General features: G+C 35.4%; 1 protein-coding gene across 1 annotated transcript in view; it reads right to left on the bottom strand.

Moving 5' to 3' along the window:
• LOC116170258 (protein FAM13A) overlaps positions 1–11,455 on the bottom strand; it is a 28,867-nt gene extending 17,412 nt beyond the window's left edge. Inside the window, exon 1 of the mRNA XM_031486510.1 lies at positions 11,241–11,455. The gene's annotated coding sequence lies outside the window, so the exon portion shown is untranslated. The remainder of the gene's footprint in view (positions 1–11,240) is intronic.
• Positions 11,456–17,676: the final 6,221 nt, after the last annotated feature.

The raw sequence follows: 17,676 nt of genomic DNA, 5'->3' as shown, positions 1-17,676 counted from the left end.
CCATTCGCCGCCAAGTGTTTATTTTACCAGTAGGTACCTAATTTATACGTAATGGCGCGTTGAAGGATGTACGGCATTTGAATGATTCTCTCTATAGCACCAGGTGCTACTATATAAATTTTATGTAAGCTCTGGGCTATTATTAGATAATCTCTCCATTTATTTGTTGACCGACTCACACAGATATTTAAAAATATACAGTATGTACAATGAAAAAAACTAAATTTATCTAGTTTTAGATCTGGAATTTTGTATTTGCACTTTTGTGAAGTACAATAATAATTTACACTTACGCAACTAGGAGTTTGCCTCCACTATGCGAGAAAATTATTTACATTCTAATTTACATATAAAATTTAGATCCTTTGAACCTTATTCTTACATTACATCAATGTTTCACATACTATTTTGTCATTAAATAAATCAAAATCCAAATAAATATGACGTTTAACCATAATCATAGTATGCATAGTGCAATATTTTGTAAGGGAAGGTCCACTTTACTAACGAAAATTTCCAGAAACGTGACGTAATCACCGATATGCATATATATATATATATATATATATATATATATATATATATATATATATATATATATATATATTATATATATATATATATATATATATATATATATATATATATATAATCAAAACTGAATTATTTCCATTAAATGTTCATTACGGTTTTTGAATTCGATTTACCCGACGTGATAAAAGTTAGATACTCGCACTTTATATGCCTCGCTAACTCCCTTTGTTTTGTGTTCTTATCTAATTGTAGATTATTGGCAGAGAGCGCCCTTCTGAATTCAGAAAACCGTGACCAGGATTCAAAGAATTGTGCCGTACTTCGTGAGATTAACGTTTGTCCATAAAGGCTTTCTGTTACAGCCGAATTGTAATTAGGTAATATATTTTTTTGTGATAGTCATTTAAACAATTTGAACTCCGTTATTCCTGCAGAGGTATATTTCGGTAATTATTTTCTGACTACGAGTTGATCCGTTTTTTTTTTAATTAATTGGGATATTCAACTTCTATTTGTAACGGTTGAAAACCATTTGTTATAAACATATTTGGTACCTATACCTTTTGAATTAAATTGCTATCGATTTCAGCTACTCTCCACTACAGTTATTGTTTATGTTCAACCCATTCAATTTCTTTACACTTTTAGCTTTATCAAGGATCTCTTAGTCTACCTTGTTCCCTCCTCAGTAAGTATTTTCTATCAAACTATAAGTGGCACATATCCGGTTTTACTGGTTTATTTTTAGCGCATTTCCACAAAAATAAAAAAAAATGCGCTATTGTGGCCACTTTGTCCGTCCGTCCGTCCGTCCGGCTGTCCGTCCGTCCGTCCGGCTGTCCGTCCGTCCGTCCGTCCGCTCGTTTTGCGACGCTACTAGTTCTTTATCTTAAGAGCTATTGTTCTACTTTTTTCGCTATTTGGTTCGTTATGGTGTCGAGTCTTGTACCAAGGAACGAATTTTTTCTGTGCCGCTTACAAAAAAAGTTATTGTAAAAAAAACAAAAAACCGTTTTTTACATGTTCCATAATTTTACACTTTTGCCGTTTATTAACGATCCTAGAAATCGTTTATAATTTTGCATTGCTATCTTTCGTCTGCCTGTTGGTCTGTCCGTCTGTTCCTTTGTCTGTCTGACCATCTATCTGTCCGTGTCAACGATAACTTTGTTTAGAAATGTTCGATCACTTTTACATCTCCGTTAGTTATGAACTGAATTGCATGAAATTCAATATGTGCATAGCTTTAGCCATATAATACGCAATGCCAAAAGTTGAATCGAATCGATTCAAAATTCACAGTGCCCTTTTCGCATCTCGACCATTTATAAACCGAATTGCAAAATTTTTTACTTGTAAAAGCATTTGAATGAAATTTGATACATAGGCACTTGGAATAAAGGAAAATCTAGCGCCAGTTTCAAAATTTTATTTTGCGCATGCGCAGTGCCAACTTTGTTATCTATGGAAGCATTTAAGTGAAATTTGATATTTAGGCGCTTGGAACAAAGGAAAATCTAACATTAGTTTCAAAATTTAGGTTTGCGCATGCGCAGTTTCAACTTTCTTATTTAGAAAAGCACTGAAATGAAATTCTTCTCATAAACTGACATTGAAGTAGCACGACAAAAATGGATTGCCCATGTGCAACGCTATCTTTCATATTTGTGGCCGGATTTTTACGATTTTATAGAAGTTGCATCTTACAAATGGGAAATGAATGCAGTGGAATACGCTTTATGTAAATCGTTTACGATTACTTTTTAACTTGTTGCTTTTTTGGCTAACCGTAGAACAAAAACCCCTTAATTACTCCGACCTATGTCTACTTTGTCTGAGCATACCGTGTAATTTTGTTGCGTGTCCCCAAAGTGCATGTAACAAGGGGTGAAACCTCCGGGTGGTGCCCGAGACTATCGTACTGCCCTGCCGACTTACGAAGATCCGTAAAATATTTCAAATTATCTACATAGATTTGTTGTTAATTTATTTTGTGAATTAAAATCGATATTTTGGGACCAACTAATTTCTTCTCGGTTTGGGATTTTTACAATCTGATTTCAGAGCATTCTGACTGACCGAAGAAATGTATTACCTATGAGATCTTGCATTGCGTATTTTGGTCAATGGTCTCCGTCAGGCGTGTTGACCAGAAAAGTGAGCACTTCTAATCAAGGATAAAGGGGAAATTATTTTTAAGAACAATACCGCTTTTTTAATTGCCGTTATGAAGTCGCACGGACATCTATTTGTAAACTTTAATGATCTCATTAACCTTCGCAATGGTAGAGTGAAAATTTCGATTCAATAACAAAAAATAAAAAAAATTACCACGCAAGTTCTCGCCGAAAAACTGTTCATTAAAGAACTCACGACAAAAGTTGATCCAATCAGTATTAACGATTCGATTATAGTTCAGGGTGTTCTTCGCAAAACCGGTATAATTTTGTGTCTCCAAAATGTAAAGCACTTTTGCTCTCACTAGATGTGCGATTCTGTATACTAGAAAAATCTGGCTGCAAGCATGTTGTTTTACGTTTTTGGTCAAAATAATTTGTGATTCACTTCAGCAAGGATTCCTTTTAACATTTTTTTTCGAAACTTAACTTTCTAACTATCTCAGTTACGAACCCCCCCCCCCCCCCACTCACACACTTTAAAATTATTTAATTTAGTTTGCTCATCTTCACCAATTGGGGAGCTATATTTAGAAATATTCAATATGGAAACAATGCATCAATGACGTAAATAAAGAAGGTTCACATGTATTCAAATAAGATTCGTCATAGTAAAATTACATAACATATAAACGCAGCCAACTATTTTTATTAGCATGCTTCTATTAGAAAAAAACTAACTAAAAATGTATTTTTAGCACATTCTCAAATGCTTATGGCTACTTTTTACGTCAATGCGACCAGGTGCTTGAAACCTCAACTCCCACTTCCACTTCACTTTTTCAAACATACAATTTGAATTTTCTGCATTCGGTAGTTTATTGCGCCAATTTCATTGGGAAAACAACAAAATATAGATACACATTAAATTAATAATGATCGAGAAGTGAACTCTCAAAAGCGTTCGCCATTCTAAAGTTTCCAACATTTTCGTTTCCAGATCTAATCTCTTGGTCGATCCTTGCGCTCAAACTCTTACCCCACTCCGTTACCTTACCTAGCAGTTGCTAATTTTTTGAGTGCTTTTTGTTTCAGGAATAACCACAAACATATCACATCGTTGTAAACATGACATCCGTTTCCAATCAAAGATCAGGATTTATTCGGAATAAGCAAGTAATACCTTTTTAACTCTATTCACTGAACATATTCACCCCGAAAACGCAAACTCTTGATCTACGACTATTTGTCTAGTCTCCAGACTACTGCTCTTACTTCGGTTACCAGGCCACGAGACATCTGTTCGCAAGGTTAGTCGCATTCCATAGAAACCGACATTTTGACTACAGAACAAAATGGAGCAGTTGAATGTGGTAAATTTCCAGTCTATCGGATAATGTGTGATAACTGACCTATACCAACAAAACGAAAATGTTAACAGAGCAAAATTTACCTTTTGTAAACCGCTAATCGAGTTGTAAAACAAGGCCATTAAATAAATTAAAATAGTAAAGCTCTACCAGTTTTCTCAGGTTTTAACCAACAAGTGCATCCGTACCTAATGATGCGGCAATTTATGATCACACCAAATAATGGTGAAGGTTACTTCCGGATTGCGATAACCTAGTAGAAGCTCAAATGTACAAGACCTTCTGCTTAGGAATTTGGGAATTGTTATGAAGTCATTCATCTGTTCAAGGCGTTTATTAGAAATTTTGTACATTTTGAATAGTTTCTTCACAACGTACCAACTTCACTTTCTTTAGTTATAATTCGGTACCATTAGGTAAAGACAATTATGGACGAGGTAGATTCGGCGTAAATAATAATGTCGATGACATCAGATTTTCGTCAGAATAATTACCCTTGAACTTGGACGGCCCCGACATATGTTCCCAATTTGTTCTAGAATTAGACATCCAAAAGGAAAAGCGACTAAAGTAACACAGATGGTAGGTACGTTACAACAAGCACGCACCAAATTTGGTACGACGCAATTCAAAGAGCTGCCGTCCGAGATAAACAATAGCGGATTTTTTCATCCACCATTTTATGAATCACGAAAACATGTTAGGAAACTTGAAAGAAAATTAATTATGCATAGGTATACGTTTATTTTTAGAAAACGTTAGTTTACTCTGGTGCTAGTAATACAAGCACTAAATTTAGAGCAAATATGCATTGAATTTGAGAGTAATAATAGAAATTAAACGCATCGGATATTTCAGGATTATATACATTCGGACACGTAATGTTCAAATCATTTCAAGAGCAGAGAGGTCCTTCTAGTGGCCTTCAGTCCTCAAAAATACCTGACATTCGAATTCGAAAATATGAGCAATGTGCCACATTTTTGGGTCCGAGGCGACCGATATACTTATGATTATTAACCTTTCCAAGTTTGAGGCGGTAAACAACTTAATGTAACCACTCAAAATGAGGGACAAAGGGCTTACCAATTACCATACCAATATGAAGAAATCACCCTTGTCCTGTTTAATAATACCCACACAGGATCGTTACTTGGTTGCTGTGGTAACTGTTTATAAACTATTCGTATCACGCGAAAGGGCTTTATTCTTAATAATTATACAGAGTCGCTATTAAAAATAGAACCCACAGCTCTCACGTTCCAACCATTTGAGACATCATAGACATGAAAATTAGAACGCTTGCATTTGAAATTATTTCACATATTTCGAGGTTAAAACCTATTTTTTGACACACTGTTTTTTAGTGCGACCGCCATCTTGAATTTTTTTTTAATAGTAACATACGTTATGTGATAGCTCATTAGAAAGTTTATCTTTTTCTACTATCTTAATAATGAATAGTGTTAAATTAGAAAATAATGGAGACAACACGCTGTCAAATGGTCCATATTTCATAAAATTATAAACATTCATTTCTCACGTAATACAATAGTTATAAGGAAACATGTATATGTTGTGTTTTTGTCACTTTGTTATTAAACACCTGCTCATTCCTTTTTTGTTAATTTTTTACGTTCTGTTAATTTCAATGTATCTCAATTTAAAATGCATTACCTACATCAGCCAGCCAAGCGTATGGCTAGGTTTTTCTAATTTTTCTGCATTACTTTCTAATGTAACACAATACATGTTTCAGTTAGTAAGAAAGAGGAAAAAATAAGCTTTCTAACGAATAATGACATCTCACATGACCTATGTTGCCAGTAAACAAAATTCAGATGGCGGTGGCACTAGAAACCAAATTTTTTACCTCAATATACGTGAATTATTTTCAAATTTTCATGTCTATACGTATCTCAAGACCTTGGTTCCAATAGCAATTCTGTGTAGGTATATAATTTCATCGTTTTTAGCTATATGTACGCACGTAACTATAGCTGACGGATTGATTATGTGTACCACATTTAATGTTGTTATCTCAGACTAGCTGGTAGAAGACACGCTGCTTCTAAAGTTCTAACGGCATATCGCATGAACGTATAATCGAGTTACAAATCAATTTTGCGTGTACCAATCCATTAGTACACCTGACAACGCATGGTAAAACGCACAATTCAGGGGCTAATGATCCCTCGACCTTTATGTACTTAGGTTACCTATGTCAGTAATTATTGATATCTTGGCTTATTGTTACAAAATAAGAAAATTAACAACAGGTCGTAATGATATGGTATCTACATTTATAATTGTGGAACGTGCATGTCGTCTCCACCATAAGAAAGCTTTACACGAAGCTTTGAGTATAGAGACCTTATAGTGCATTGCCCTAATTCAATCTGTATTTCTGTATATAGCCAAATTCCCCAAAGATTAAACAAGTTAAAAAGTAATCGTAAACGATTTACATAAAGCGCATTTCCACTTGCATTCATTTCCCATTTGTAAGATGCAACTTCTGTTAAAATCGTAAAAATCCGGCCACAAATATGAAAAATAGCGTTGCACATGGGCAATCCATTTTTGACGTGCTACTTCAATTTCAGTTTATGAGAAGAATTTCATTTCAATGCTTTTCTAAATAAGAAAGTTGGAACTGCGCATGCGCAAACCTAAATTTTGAAACTAATGTTAGATTTTCCTTTGTTCCAAGCGCCTAAGTATCAAATTTCACTTAAATGGTTCCATAGATAAAAAAGTTGGCACTGCGCATGCGCAAAACCAAATTTTGAAATTGGCGTTTGATTTTCCTTTATTCCAAGTGCCTATGTATCAAATTTCGTTTAAATTCTTCCATAAATAAAAAAGTTGGCACTGCGCATGCGCAAAACCAAATTTTGAAATTGGCGTTTGATTTTCCTTTATTCCAAGTGCCTATGTATCAAATTTCATTCAAATACTTCTATAAGTAAAAAAGTTTGCAATTCGGTTTATAAATGGTCGAGATGCGAAAAGGGCACTGTGAATTTTGAATCGATTCGATTCAACTTTTGGCATTGCGTATTATACGGCTAAAGCTATGCCCATATTGAATTTCATGCAATTCAGTTCATAACTAACGGAGATGTAAAAGCGATCGAACATTTCTAAACAAAGTTATCGTTCACACGGACAGATAGATGGACAGATAGACAAAGGAACAGACGGAGAGACCAACCGGCAGGCGACAGATAGCAATGCAAAATTATAAACGATCTCTAGGATCGTTAATAAACGGCAAAAGTGTAAAATTATGGAACATGTAAAAAAACGGTTTTTTGTTTTTTTTACAATAACTTTTTTTGTAAGCGGTACAGAAAAAATTCCTTCCTTGGTACAAGACTCGACACCATAACGAACCAAATAGCGAAAAAAGTAGAACAATAAGATAAAGAACTAGTAGCGTCGCAAAACGAGCGGACGGACGGACGGACAAAGTGGCCACAATAGCGCATTTTTTTTTATTTTTGTGGAAATGCGCTAAAAATCTGTCTGAAACGAGGTCTGAAATATAACAAGCAGTTCCACCAAACCATGTCTGTGTCAAATAAGTACATAGTAAGTGGCCACAGAGGGATGGAGCACATTGGATTGGAACACCTACCTAAATTAGGAAACGGAGTTTGAAAATTAACGCTTTTCATTCTGGCAAATGTTCAATCAATGCACTACATACACAGGTACACATGTATGACTATTTAATGAATTACTGATTCACACCCAAAACAGTAAAGATAACATGAATGTTCTATTAAAATTTGCAAAACATTCCGTTACTGCATATTTGCCTATCGAAAGTTAGAAAGGCAATTTCACAATCCAAGAACTTTAAAATAGCTTTCACTGCGGCTGATAACTTCTCAAGTAAACTACTAGTCCATTTATGAAAACAATCGCTAACTTCTATTCTGAATTCCGCACCAATAACTCCATTAGAACTTGAAGAAAGCTGAGCAACTTGATACGATAACATGAATTCATCTTTGTTTACCACTGTCAATTTTAGTTCAGGAATGGAAACCCTTGTCATAGACTGTTGCTCACAGGGGTTGCGATCCACCTAAAATTCGACATATAGCTATTTATGTAACAAGTTGCAAATTGAGTGTCTTTGACGCACTAGACGTGTACTTGTCCAATGAGCGCAGCACCAGGTAAGGGCCCTATAGGGACAGGTAGCTTTGTTTATTTGTTATAGATGGCACATACGTAAAATTTTCTCATGTACGTAGACGTTTCGTTTTAAAAAAATTCCATTGCTAATATTAGCATACCTTCACTGGTGGATTTTATTATTTGTTCGGGGAAGATTACAGATTAGTACAGGGTGTTAATAAACGTTGGGGCATATTGTAGTTTTCGTTGCGTAGTGAGTCAAAATAGAAATTTCCCCATGTGTAGGTGACTTTCATTTGAGATTAATACATAGGGTGTTTACATAGTTTAGGGTATCTTGTAGATTTTGTGTAGGTACGTAAGTAGTTAAGATTGCTATGTAACTTTTCACATGTTGAGGGGGGATGGATAGGATTCGTTTTATGTGGGGGCGTTGCATATTTAGTGAATTGATTTGCAGTGATATTTGTTCACCATCTTATGTTGCATAAATAATGTGTTACTTTTTCATGGCTCCTGAATAAGTATTTCAATTTATGTTATACGAAAACTGTTACGGAATGCATCTCGAAACCCCTCACTCTTTATTATAATTAGACAGGGTATGTTCTAGTCAAAAATGAGCACCTGAACCCAAATCGCGAATACAAACCCTGAATATACCCCTGCATTGTTGTTATGGTGAGCCCTTAACTATATATAAACAAAAATATATATTGTGTGGTCTTCGTACCTTGAGCCCTTGGTGTAAATGTCGGGCTCCGTTACATATAAAGGTCTTAGTATAAGTATAGTTTATTTTCCCTGAAAGATGGTGGTACAATATTTTAAATATCCGTGTAAAGTCACGTTTATGAGGAAGATAACTTTCCCCCCGAGTCCCCCATTATAATGATTTTGTAAAATGTAAACTGGAAACGAAGTGAGCAAGTAAGTGAGTACCTCCGTGAGTACATATCCTGGTTGGTCTTCAATAGCTCTTTTTTTCCTTCCTTGTAATCAATGCAGTACCTAGAGGTATTCTCGTGTGATTAAGAGAGGGCAATCCTGACTAAAATTTTTAACGTTTTTAATCAAATTTAACTCTCCCCATTTCTTGCGTTTTATTTATGGTGGCCTGGCCGATCCTTAGAGCGACACACGATTTGTGCAACAGTCTTACATTTAGGAAGGTACAGAATAATAGTGCAACTTTCCTTTAGCAAAATGCGCTCAAAGTATCCTTGTCACCTGGTGGAATTTCTAGTTCGATACATGATGGAAAACATGAGTCACAGCGTAGGCCGACGGATAGAAATTTGTTAAAAATGTGTTGTACTTACCGTAAGCAAAGGTAGAGGGAACGAAAACACCAACAATACATAAGGGAGTTTTGCATTTGAATTTCTAAATACTGAGAGTGCTACCTGCATCTCCATGATTTCTTATAAATTCATGTGGCTTAAATGATTTTCCTGTGACCGCGAATAGAGTTCTGGCAAAATGATATATGTACTTTCGATAGTGTGAACTCTTAGTTACATAATTTATTGCCAGTTTAAACGTCAGGTTGAACCTGCGCCTGAAATTAGCCAGCGGTGAAACCTTTGCCATTGGAGAAAATGTAGGTAAGTCATGATGAAAATTAGATCAATGGCTGCCGATCAACCTCCCGATGATTTTAAGCGCAGGTTCAACCCGACCATACCACTGGCCCTCTCTTAGGGCCGAAAATAAGATGCCTGTTTCCAAATTGTATGGCTATATGAAATGATGTCTTATACGCTTCAAACTTTTGAGTACATAATTTTGCAGAACTTTTTCAAAAATCTATCTACAACTGTAGAAGAATAGAAACACCGGAACTCTTGATAAGTACTGTAAAAGCGATGAGTTGTTAAGTTTTGGAGTGAGTTACATTTTATGATCGCCTTGGAGCCTGGAGGGTTAAGGCATGTGAAAATTGCTTCCCAATAGTTTATTACATGGTTTGCACATTTCTACATATTACCTATTCATTGCTGAAACCTATTGCTAACTTCATAACTACTAAATATGCAAATCTAGCTGCAGGCGGGTTTAGTTGTTTTCCACTAAATACTAATTGAATGTTAATGATATTTCGCCAAGCGCCACTGATGGCTTCCAATGATTTCCTGTGATTGGCAATACTTTTGGAAAAGCAATGCGTGCTTCCGACAGTAAGAAATCGCTCAATGTTCACGTTATTTACGTCACTGAGAAGTCGAAAATAACGTGCCACATCTCAAAAGCTTCTTGAGCTTGATATGTGCCATACAATTAATATAACACCCAAATAGTACTGAAGTCCTGAAGCAATACAAAATTGATTCTATAATTGCAATGGCACAAAATGGGAACGGGAAGTAGGTATGTAGGGATACCGAACGGTATAACAGGGCAAATGTTGCAAACTTCTAATTAAACATACATAAAGCATGGTTTTTTACAAAATAATCGCCCACTTTTCCCTTGTAAACATGGCACCTGTTTTCGAGTGATGCAGGTCAGCACTTTCCGACATCGTAGCAGCTCTGCACTTGTAGATTCGTAGTAAAAACTTGAAATTGAAAATAACAGAAACATATCCATTACTCTCGAATCCGAATTAAACCTGCTAAAATTCCCTAGTTTTGAGCGATTTCTAAATCCCCGTCAGGACTTGTGCTACGAAAAAAGGGTGTACAATCAAATGCATTTCAGTTATTGATCCAACAAGATGGGTTAATGGAACATTTTTCGCACTCGCCGAAAGGGAAATTTCCGATATCTACCTATATTACGAAAAGGACAAATCCTTGAGCATATTAAGTTACATCATGCGGTGGTCATTCAACTTTTAGGCTGCCGCCAAGAAATCTAAGCCATTTAATTTAATCAATAATATCTTTTTGTAACCAATTGACCTAAAAATAGGCCTGTCTTTATTTATAAATACGCCGGTTAATGCATTCAATTTTTTTAGAAAGTAAGATTTCGACTCGTCAAATTTTCGAATGCGCTTCCGGATTCAACAAATTACTGTATGTAATAAGGTCGATTTTTTAAAGAAAACGTTACATACCTTGCGCCGATGCCATAATTCGAGAAATAATCGCACTTAAATTTACTGGTTTAAAAAAACAATTTGTAGGGTTGTAAATGGATTAAAATACAAGCCGGCCGGAACAACAACACACGCCAACGCACTGTTAAAATATCTCAGCAAGGCGTAGATATCATGGTTCAGAATGCAATAACGCGTTACGTTGTCTGTAGAAAGCGGCACGTCCGATTTTCAAACTACGCTTCTGTTCGAGCAAATAGTTTAAAGGACTCGGCCTTGGAATTATTGAATTGTGGAAAACTTGGGATTTGTTCATACTTCCATTAATGCGTCTGGAAGTTGTAATTCTGATGCGTAATAAACGGCTTTGCGAATGCCCAACATGACAAAATACGTATGTCTGAAGGGTCATTAAATCTTTTAATTGAGTTATCCTGTTTATTTTTATCTTATTTGTTTAAACACATCACTTCTCACACAAAGACACAAGGTGAATAAGCACCAACCGAACACTAAAAGCATCTAGCAATTAATGCCTTGAAACATCCTCGTTACCAAATTTTTTTGCTAACAACGCAACAAGTGTGTTTTGACCAAGAAATTGTGGAATGGGGGGTTAAATCCATGGCGAAGGCCATTGTTTAATAAGGTAACGTTTTTCGTTTGGAACAATCGGTTTATTACCATACAAAATCTAGTAAAAACTACGTCGTGGATGACTTAACGCCTTGAATATGTGCAGCGATAGACAGGCTCAATGCCCATCCTCTTGTACAAAATGTCCTGTTCAATTGAGAATTTTTACAAATCTATTAATCGTAGTAATATAACCCGAAAGCGAGTATTTTTTCATCAAAAAGCGCTGTTTGCAGTGGTAGATAATCCATAAAGCACAATTAATAGCCTATATAAGAGCCGTAGAGCAGTCCAAATGCCTATGTAAACATATTTATGATTTTAGAGAAGAATGAAACTTCAACAGTTCTTTGCTATAACGGTTGGAAATTTTCCTATAGTTTTTACACCAACTGGCTGTACAAGCACTTGCGACAGGATAAAAAACCGATCAGATTTAACATAACAAATTTTTTGGTTGTTTATTAACATCGCCATAACTACGTTTAGCCAGAAATACCGCCTTTAATCAACTTAAAGTAAATTAATTGAAAATTTTCAATTTGAAAACCGTATTATGAAGGTGAAAATAAAAGTTAGTACGTGTCTCGCTTTGCAATTAATCTTTATACTAGGCTCACTGGATCCAGCTTCCAGTTTGCCCGTAAAGATTAATATTTACAACACGTAAATAACTATAAATAAGCTGTGGAATTATACTTTATTAGTGAAATTCAACTTAAAATAAATAACTACACAAACTTATTATGATTATTGTTTTTTATATGAGTAATGGACGCTGGTGTTATTCAGGGGATGCAGATTTACGTTTACACTTACGGGCTGCAAAGGAAGGAGAGAAATTGACTTTTAAAACAGCTCTTCCTCATAAATGATCTATGAAACTTTTTTGGTGGAATTTAAATTGGGTGTAATTCAGGCCTGTAACAGGAAAGTAACAAGGGTGGTAGGAATTCTCCGAGGAATTTTCCTACTTGGGCCATAAGAAAGAGTATCTTTAACGAAGGTAAAAAAAGGTCAGTAAATAATGACATGCTTCGTCTATTATGAATGCTGTAATCGAAAATCTTTAAACATTTTGTTTGGCTGTTTAATTTTGTTTACAAAATCCACAAGCCAAATTTTATAAGTGCACATAATAGCCCCTCTCCGTTTCAAAGTTTTTTTTATAAGAACTCACCTTTAAATAACAATTCGCCCATCGTGGTATAGGTACGTCATATAAGTTTTCTTGTGTGACTTCTTTTCCTCGATAGAGTGCACAAACCACATTTTAAATGCACATAAGTATTTATAACCTGCACATAAGTATAACCCTTCCCCATTTTAAAGAAATTAAGGTTTAATAACGTCTTTTGCAAGGTCTGTAACTTTTGTGGTAGGTACTTCATACCTTTTTGTTTCATTAAGTACTTGATTTTGTCTACAGACTACGCAAACCGCCCCTTAATCTAGATAAAAGCATAGTCCTTCTTCTTATAGTGTTTTTCCTGTTTACCAATTTCAGTTTTTTTAAAGAATAAACTCATTTTTATACAGGGTGAACATTTTGTCTTCTTCCCTTTCTTTATTCAAAGATTTAAGAACTTCGCCCAAAAAATTAATAATGTTACGGACCTTTTCCGAAAATCAACGTGGTACTCTTACTGCTATTATACCAACGCATTTAGAAATAGTATTTTTTTGTCATTTGGTATAGTATTGAGTATAGTATTGATTATCGTATACTTTTTAAACTAGACAAAATTTGTTACAATTCAAGCCCTTAACGGGCTTTGTAAGGCTAATAGTTTCCGAGATACAGCGTTTCAATGGTACTTACAAATGCAGCACATTTTTATAATCACTTAGAGAATACTAAATTCTTAAAAACATCCTTCCCTATATCTATTTTTTTCCCATACCGTAATAAAATTGTCTATTCACTACGTGATGTGGAGATGTTTTTAACATACGTACTGGTACTTATGTATGTTAATAGGTCTTTGAGGCATCCCCGAGGCCCACGCCTTGTTACGCCCCCCCCCCCTCTGTTATCACGTCCATGCAGTGTGATTAATCTTCCAAATTTTTAGATGCTGCAGGTGATCCTCATATTCTTCATATTTCTCTTTAGATTCTTGAATTAATTCATTTTTTACATCCACCAGGTTCCCAAAATACTCTAGAATCTTTCGTTTCATCAAATTCTCCGCCTTTAACCGATAATTGGTTAGTTTTTAACTGACGTGGGATAATAATCAATAGCGCCCCTTCTGGCACCATGAGAATTGAGTGGTTGAATGATTTGGTAAATCATTTATAAAGAAGTACCTAATTATAAATTTTACACCATAAATTTGGTGATAACATTGAATTTGATAGTTATAAATTCAATGGTGATAGGTAGACATTCTTTAGAGAACCAAAATAGGGGGTCATTTTTTTATTATTTTTTCTCATACGCTTCGAATTCTGTACGTTTTTTTTTCAAAAATTATATTCTCAAAGAAGCCGGAAAAAAACTGTCATGAAACCTTAATTTTCATGCCTACTTTATGTAAAAAAAGTTCCCGCCGCACCTGACACATTGCTAAATATCTATAATAACTCCTGTCATCACTATGACAGATTGACTAATCAAATTTTTATATTAAAATGCGATTTCGGATAAAATTTAATACAAAACTTGTCGGTAGAATGACACTACTTGACTCGGAAATTAAATTAAATTCAATGTTTTCTCGCCAGTAATGTGTGATTTTCCTGGCTTTTATGTAAATAATGGTGGGTTTATACAATCATTACTATATAGTATATACTATCATTACATCATTAAAAGAAATAGCCAATAGATTCGAAGGTTTATTGGGCGTCGCTAACCAACGAAACCATACACCTTCTTTTGTTTCTGTGACTATTGTTTCAATGATAGAGTTTATGGCAAACAAATGCGAATTCTTATTCTTATTTTTCAGGATTGCCGATTGATTTACTATGGGTTCAGCTATTGGCCAAAAACTTCACAGAACTATACAAAATATGGGAGATTTTCTCAAACCCCATTAGTGTTTAAACGCGTCTTTTCCTTAGTGGGGTATTTAATATTTATGGCAGACGAGCGAAACTACTTATCAGTTGACAATTGACATGATCGAAAAAGAACTAATTGTGATTTGATTATATTATCACTTGCTAAAAATACAAAGAATAGTATCGATTCCCTATCACAGTCTCTCGTTCGGTCTAGCCAATCGTGAGGGATATGTACTCTTGTTCTCCACCAGCTCCTTGTACTGTGTTTGATTTTTACGCACAAGATTCTCCACCATTCTCAGGAGCAAAATTTGTTAGTAATTGCATTATTGCGACACTCCAATGAAACTAGAAAAGTATTTGTAAAAATTTGCAAATTTGTGGTGAGCAGTTTGTTGTTAACTTCAAAAACAATACCCGTGTGAGGGATGAAAGACGAAGAATTTTAGCAACAGCGATTAAGTATGCACGCAGTTTCGATACGAAATTCCCGGCGTCACGTATTCCAGATTAACAAACTAATTACAACATTCATCAAGCAGAAAATCGGAAAATACACGCAAGGAAAATTGATTAAACCTACGACTACCGCCCACCACCGTTCTATTTATTGGAAATTAGAAGCCCCTATAAATTAATGCATTTAAATTGGATTAGGAGCGAGCAGACTTGTCCCGATCCATGTTATTAGGTATATGTACTTTTCCTTTCAAACCGCTAGGAAAGTTTCCTAAAAGATTGCCGCTCATTTGAAAATATGATCGCTACTTCTAAAGCACCGCGCAATCGCTAATGAGAGTAAGACTGCATAAAATAGACCAGGCCACCAACACTAGGACTACGCAGAAGCGCAGTGGGGTTCTATTCCACCTATAATTATGGGTCACTGTCAAACTCGACGTTTACTTCTTCTGAATCGATAAGTGTCGTCTGAGCGCGCCTGCGCTGCAATCTAGTTTTTCCCTCTCGTTTATGCTAATTAAGAAAAAAAAACAAATCCATTGTAGTCTATTGTCTACGCGACGCCGTCAAGTAACGTCTGCTGCGATCGATCCGATGGCAATAAACACAAAAATGTGTTTTTCACCTTTTCGTGGTTCTGTTTTGTACCTCACGGTCCCATACCACCAGAAGCCCCTGACCTGCCCCGCAAACCACACTTCTATCGAATCTATCAATTGCGCCACAATTACTGGAAGCTTTTTACTTATTCGGCTATTGCCGTTTCAATGAACATTTATGTGTTAAATTATCATTGTCATTACAATTAATTGCAGTGACTTGCAGATTAACTAAAGAATCAAGAATTGCAAATGTCTCCTTAGATTTTTCGAATGGTTTTTAATGCAGAGTGCAAAGGCGAAATTGTACCAAGATGTTTGAACTCCATCATTGCAATTGGAAGAATTCAGAAATTCGATTGATTAACATTAAAATTCAAAAATTATCCAATCCAATTCCTCAATTCGCTCAGTTCATATTCATTGTCTGAATTTGGGTTCGCAAAGTTTTGAGATTTGTACTGTGCAAAACCCAGGATTATTTTGTGCAAGGAAAGTAGGCAAACGTATGATGCAATCCATAGAAGAGTCCCATTCAGTTACTTTAAACCACGGTGAATAAGTGCTTCAAACTTTGTTAATCGAATTCTATGCAACATATCAGTCTTCGAAATGCCTTGAGTTATATTTCGAAATTTTTCTACAGCACAAAACGAAAATTTCGACTTATATCCCGAAATGTTAACATTTTCAGGTACAATGTTGATTTGAAGTCCTAGGGTTAAATATAGAATGTAAAGAACAGCTTTCCCTCAGGACTTTTCGTGTTTGCATTCCTTATTTGACCACGACCTCAGTAATCAGTACCCTTGTGATTACGGGTAGTGGTTGCGTTTTGAAAAAATTATTTTCCATTTCTTGATTCGCCAAATAGGTAGAGAAAAAATAAAATTTGGTCCCTTTTAGTTACGGGCCCATACGGCTCCGTGCATACCTCCTGATGTACATACACCCATATTTACGCGACTATTTCAGAGACGTTATTAGTCCTATGTTTGCTTCAAAGAGATTGTTAATTGTCGCCTTGACAAAAGTAACGCTTATTCGTGCCCAGCTATGCCGTTTCTTTTGTTTTCGTCAAGCGCAATGCCTTGGCTGCGGAGAACTAACTACAAAACCGACTATTTATAGTGAATATTTTCATTATTGTGCACACATACCCTAGAAATCTTTTCTATTTGGTAGTTTTTAATACCAAGAGTGGTCCTAAAAGTGGTATAGAGCATGGGATACAATTAAATATTGATTTAAAAAATTTAAAAACCCAGTAGATCTGAGCCAAATTTGCAAGAACAATAACGATTATGTAGATGTACACAGTTATTACATTATCTGAATTTGGGTGCGTGAAGTTAGCAGTAGTCCAGTAGATAAACTGGGGACTCATGGGAGATGCTAACCCCGCGAGAATGAACATTGTTTTGTGCAGTAACGTGGCGCAGTCAGCTTGTTCATTACATTTTTTATATGCACTGCTGGCAATATCTTTTTTGTCGGACAAATTCCTAAATTATTAAGGATCCTCAGATAGGTACCTACTTTATAGTTTCGTATGGTTGTCCGTCCTTTTGTCCGTCCGTTCGTCTGTGTTCGCTAGAACTCTTAATTTAATTAATCCCCAGATACTTTGTGTAGCTTTTAATTTTTGGTCGTCCGTCTGTCCGTGTGCAACATGTCAAAATCGTTACTCTTGCACCGATATGTTGGAAAAATACCAAAAGCAGTATTTCGATGCAGAAGAC

Source organism: Photinus pyralis, unplaced genomic scaffold (assembly GCF_008802855.1).
Source record: "Photinus pyralis isolate 1611_PpyrPB1 unplaced genomic scaffold, Ppyr1.3 Ppyr1.4_LG5, whole genome shotgun sequence".
In the NCBI taxonomy this organism is placed as follows: Eukaryota; Metazoa; Arthropoda; class Insecta; order Coleoptera; family Lampyridae; genus Photinus; species Photinus pyralis.
Note: the sequence above shows the minus strand (reverse complement) of the source record. Positions and strands in the feature narration are given on the sequence as shown.